This window comes from Artemia sp. Qi Xiang Cuo, chromosome 3 (genome assembly GCF_049724085.1).
Source record: "Artemia sp. Qi Xiang Cuo chromosome 3, ASM4972408v1, whole genome shotgun sequence".
Classification (NCBI taxonomy): Eukaryota; Metazoa; Arthropoda; class Branchiopoda; order Anostraca; family Artemiidae; genus Artemia; species Artemia sp. Qi Xiang Cuo.
The window spans coordinates 52,166,663-52,172,358 of NC_142796.1; the positions used below are offsets into that span (position 1 = coordinate 52,166,663).

Consider the following 5,696-nt stretch of genomic DNA (forward strand, 5'->3'; position numbering starts at 1 on the left):
GCCTACAAAAGTAAAAAACGTAAACTTGAAACACAAAACTTAGTCATCTGCAAATATTTCAGGTGTTTTATATTGTTCTCTAGGAAAAAAAAAATTAGTATTTAAGAGATTTTGATTTTATTATCTAGATTTGTGAATTCATATGTATGAAAATGAGGAATAAACGGCTATAAGGATTTCGCCCCGTTTTTAGAGCTGTAGAAATTGAGCATTAGGATGATTGGAATATTTTATGCTGGGTAGAGGTCATAAATCTTAAATAAAGGATTTTGTCTTTAATGATAGGTCAATGTTTGTTTACTTTTGAGTCTCAGAACATAAAGACTTTCTATACATTGTCCGATTTTTGTACAGAAGGCAAATTTTCGTTAGAACGTGAAGATAATAATCGCTTGATCTTATCTTTAAATTTTAATTTTTTTTTCTTAGTTTTCTAGTCTATAAAATAACACCACTTCTTGACTACAAAGGTTCTTGTGTCTGCACTGCGTCAGCTGGGGATGACCTCTGGAGCCTTAATTATCAAACAGAGATCTATCAATTGTGCTACCAAAGGGCTTCATATCCTATTTGAGCCCTACGGCAGCCATGCGTGCCAGAGACTTGGGGAATTTCAGGATTTAAGGGTAGTACCCAGATATTTGTGAAAATTAAGAATTTGAGAGAGGGGTGGACCTGAGACCCTCCATCCTCTCGTATGTCCCTTGTGTAATGCTGTCCTTGATGTATGAGAAATTGTTAGTTTATTGAGAGTGAATTGAAAGTCATTCTCTTTAATCAATATGTATTTGTCTTTTCAGCATCTACAGCAACTATCAATAATTGAATCTAAACAAATTTAGAGATTATAAATAGCTTTTTAGTGTTGTATTCAATATCTCTTTACACCAAATATTTGCTTTATTAATGACAAATTGGTGTTTAATTTACGCTGCTCAAGTGTTTTATTTAATTCAAGCTTGTTTCTTTTTTTCAATTTAATTTATATCTGCTATGATACTATTTATTATGTAAAACCACTTGATTTTAATAGATTGACAAGACAAAAAATTATGAAAATACTTTAAAAACTATGCTAAAACCTGGGATTGAACCAGTGACCTTTGGATTTTTGGTCTAACGCTCTCCCAATTGAGCTATTTCGGCTTATCATAAATCGTGTTTGAAACAATATATGATGAAACAAAACGGCCGTTTTTTAGCACCTTACATCTTACATATTGTATCTTACATCTAAGATCTTTCATCTTTCTGCAAAGATTAGCGTTTTTTCAACTCATCTTTGAAAGAATTTGAAAGGATTTTGTGTGCGTGTGTGTGTGTGTGTGTGTGTGCGTATGTGTGTGTGCGCGTGCGTATGTGTGTGTGTGTGAACGCGTGTGTGCGTTTGTGTGTGTGTGCGCGTGTGTGCGCATGTGTGTGTGCGTGTGTTTGTGTGTGTGAGCATGTACGTGTGTGTGAATGTGTGCGTGTGTGTTATTAACAAAATTTGTAATTTATTATGCACTTGTTTTATAAATAATGCTATAAGCAAAAAGTCTTGATTTATTATGCATTTGTTTGATAAATAAGAATCAAATTAAGAAAAAAACAAAACATTTGTTTCATAAATCCAACTAAGAAAAAATAAATAGTGTGCTATAATTGTGATAAAACTTTCCTCAAAGAAAAAAAACTCAATCCATTCATTTTAGTTTCAGGGGGAAGCTACAAAAACAACTTCCTTCCCTGGCCCAGGACTTCAAAATATCATGGGTAATTGTCCACTGGCGCCGGATGATGTAAGTGAAGGTACGTCGTTTACTATTACCCCGGATTTTCAATTTACAACGGATGAAATGAATAGCCTTATGGAAATTGTTGGATCTAATGTTTTCGGGGACATTTTTGACGATGACTTTATTATTAGTGAATTCGGTCCTAAGCAAATAGGTGCAGGACATGAAAATAGTGTCGTGTCCCCGAAACTACGTGAATTTTATTTGCTGGAATCTGCTCTAGGTCACTTGCAAACACATAGGGTAGATTTTAATCCCCCCGAGGAAAACCTGGTTGACGGGGGTGTCATCTTAACAGACCCTGTAAATGTTCTTCATACCTACATCGACCAAATTTTAGCACTTATTGAGATTCAGATTCAGAAATAGGGGGGTCAGGGGGGATTAAGGCATCGGTAAATCAAAAAGTTTATTTACAAAAGGGGACATCTGGGGACATTTTTTATTTTCATTTTTCAACTGGCAATCAATCTTTTTACCCTGGTCTAAATGAATTTAAGGGTATGTTTTTCAATTGGGTTAATAAATTAATATCAACTTTGGACACATTTAACGAGAGGGGAAGCGGGTCCACCATTTTATGCATTGAAAATATGGATCTGAATTTCAGTAGATTAAAAAAAACATTTAGTTTAAGAGGGGCGGGTAGAAAAAAAAATGCCACCCAGATTTGTCGGCTACCAAAGGGGTTCAGAGTTTCGGTTTTGAAACGGGGCTGCAATGCTTTAAATATGCATTTTTAGCAGCGCCCCATAAAACATTAAAAAAAGATTCAAGAATGAATTATCTCAACAGACTTCCACGTAATGGTGGAGAAAATTTTCCTGATGTAAATTTTGACTTTTTAGAGAAAAAATATCTAGTATTCCTAAAAAAACTAGCCATATTTGAAAATGTAATTGAAAATCTCGGGTTGGGGGTGGTTGTTCTCCGTTGTGACAAGGAATTTGTAAAGTGAGGAAGGAAACCGAATAAAAAAGGGGTTTTATATTCCGTTCGGACACCGTTGGTAGATAATGTTAAAAATTGGGTTTGGATCGTTTACGAGCCGCCCAAAGATGTAAATTCCTATGGTCATTTTTCCCCGTTACGGCAATAAGTCGACTCTTATCTCAAGGTGTGAAGAAAGGGAAACGTCACCATTGCCTCGTGTGCCTTTCCCCATTTATAACTGAAAGAACATTCACAGATCACATGAGATATTTTAAAATTCATGGCAATCAAAGAATAGAAATGCCGGCAGAAGGCATATATACTTTACAATTTAAGAACTTCCCAAAGTTCCTGTTACAGATTGACAAAGTATGTTTAGATTCTGAATCAAGACTGATGGAGGTATCGGACCCATCAAGCCCAAATATAGTCAAGGAACGCAAACTATCTGCGTGTGACTATGTGCAGGCCCGTCACGATTCCAAAAATAAAACACAATTTGAAGAGTTTTTTACTATGGATGAGGAGGGTAGCATGGAGAAGTTATTGGTGTCTTTAATAAAAACAGCGAACGGTGCAATTTCACGATTGCGTCACACCAACTACCCACTGTCATTATCAGATAAGGAGCAACTGGCATTAGAAAAGGGGACAATTTAATGGGTTTGTAGGGGTGCTCTTGCCCCAAAAGACGCTGTCCAGGATCAAAATCATCTTATTGACCCCAATTCAACGGGTAAAAGTAACTTTTGGGGGTGGGCTCACAATTCATGTAATTTAAAAATTAAACAGCAACTCTTTCTTCCGGTTTTTATACATAACTCTAACTACGATCTGAAGTATGTGCTACCAGCAATGGCACATCTTCAAAGAAATGGAACAGTGGATGATGCGTTGGTGATAGACAACTTTTCCTACAAAATTATTCCTAAATCATCGGAAAAGATTCTTGTTTTGGAATTTATGTGGAGATATGTTGAAGACGACATTGAGTAAACGAATAAAATTCGCTTTTTAGATTCCTACAGTTTTTTCCCTAAATCATTGAGCGAATTAATTCAAGTGCAGAAAAATGATTATGCCTGCAACGCTTTCCCCCTTCTCAAACAGCAATTTCCAATTTATTTATACGATTTGCTGACAGTGAAGGGTATCTATGTTTATGATCATTATTGTTCCATGTCGAGATTTGCCGAGGAAACTATTCCCTCGAACGAATCGTTTTAGGACAGTCTACACGATCGTAGGTGCACTCCCGATTAATACAGTTTTGCTAAAAAAGTGTGGGCAGAAGGAGGGTGTAAAAATTGGTTTGATTAATGTAAGCTGTATTTGTCGAGTGATGTGTTAACTTTGTTAGACATTATGTGTAAAAATACGGACAAAATCTATGGGGAATTTAATATTGATTTAAGGTATTATTTTTCATCCTCTCATTTGGTAACAGACCTCATCCTAAAAATTAGCACGGAAAAAATTGGGCTAAGTAATATCATCACTAAGCACTCGTACACCAGAGTATCATTGTGGGGTGGATATGTCGTTAATAAAAATTGTGTTCAGGCAGCCGGTCCAAAATGAGTAAAGGTGATAGCAAAATCGGCGGTGCTTGTTAATGCTATACATACCCTAAACCCTTCGTCAATGTCTTTTTATTCATGGCCTAGCGGTGTCATTAAGTGGCTCAATGAAATATAAGTCTTTCATTTTCCCAAAATTGAAAGTGTGGAGGAGAATGAACAAATTGGATGGTTTTTTTAAATTTATGGAGAGATACCAGTTGAGCTTCACGATTCAGTAAAGGATTTTGTTTTTCCATGCATCAATAGACCTGTGACTAGGGACTCTTTGAGCCCCCGCAACAGACGTTTAGTCGAGGTGGTCGGATTGCATTGGTCACCTTCAAAACAAAAACTTATTGCTGACCTTCTGCCGAAGAAAAATATTTTTGTACATGATGTGGCTTTAAAATGGATGTGCAACAACGGTTTCAACGTCACAAAGGTTCATAGAGCCCTCCAGTTTAGTCAAAAACCCTATCTAAAAACGTTTGTTGACACTTTTGTCAAGACACGTTCTGAAGCGCAGACAAAAGCCGAAAAAGAAATTTATAAGCTTATTTATATTCGACTTTTGGTAAAATGTGCGAGAGAGTTCGCAATAGGAATCGTTGTGACGTCGTGACCGATCCCAAACAATGTGCTCGAATTATTGCCAATCCAAATTACACTTCCTTTACAATCATTGGCCCGGACATGGTACTATTGAATAGAAAAAAAGAAGCATTGTCTAAAATAAAAATATTGCTGTAGGCAGTGTGATCTTGGAGATCTCTAAATAGCTCATGTTGGAATTCTACTACAATGTGGCGAGGGTAAAGTGGCTGGAAAAGGGGCAAGTAGAGGTCTGCTATGGGGACACTGATTCTCTACTGCTAAAAGTAAAAACTCCAAACCTACTTGATGATTTGGCGCACGGTGAAATCATCAGCTCGTAGATGAACTACACCAATTGGAGTGGGCTTTACCCAGAGCTAGTGAGACTTAGGGCGCCAAATCAACTTTTATTTTTTAAATCAGAAACGGGAAGCGACATGATTTCCCGTGGTATGTTTGTAAGTCCGAAGGTGTACTTTATACAGACACACGACGAGGAAATCAAAAAACGTTGCAAAGGAGTACTCACGTGCTATGTGGATAAGAATTTCGACATGGACATCTATAGGAATTGTATTGTTCAAAATACAATTCCATGAGCCAAATTGTTGGCAATTCGTTCACTGAACTACAGGAACTTCACTGTAAATATAGAAAAAATTGCCATGAGTACCATTTCCGACAAGGTCTATGTTTGTCAAGACGGTGTGACTACCCCCCCCCCTGGGGCACTATTTAACTTCCGACCGAGCCGAATGTGCTAGCCATAGGGAAAGTCGGTTTGAGTAAAGTCCGATAAATTTCCCAAAACCTTGGGGGGGGGGGGGAG

The 5,696-nt window shown here is 37.1% G+C and overlaps 1 non-coding gene across 1 annotated transcript; it reads right to left on the reverse strand.

Moving 5' to 3' along the window:
* Window positions 1-1,073: 1,073 nt before the first annotated feature.
* TRNAF-AAA (transfer RNA phenylalanine (anticodon AAA)) lies at window positions 1,074-1,146 on the reverse strand. The gene has a single exon. It is a non-coding gene; the product is annotated as a tRNA-Phe (tRNA).
* Window positions 1,147-5,696: the final 4,550 nt, after the last annotated feature.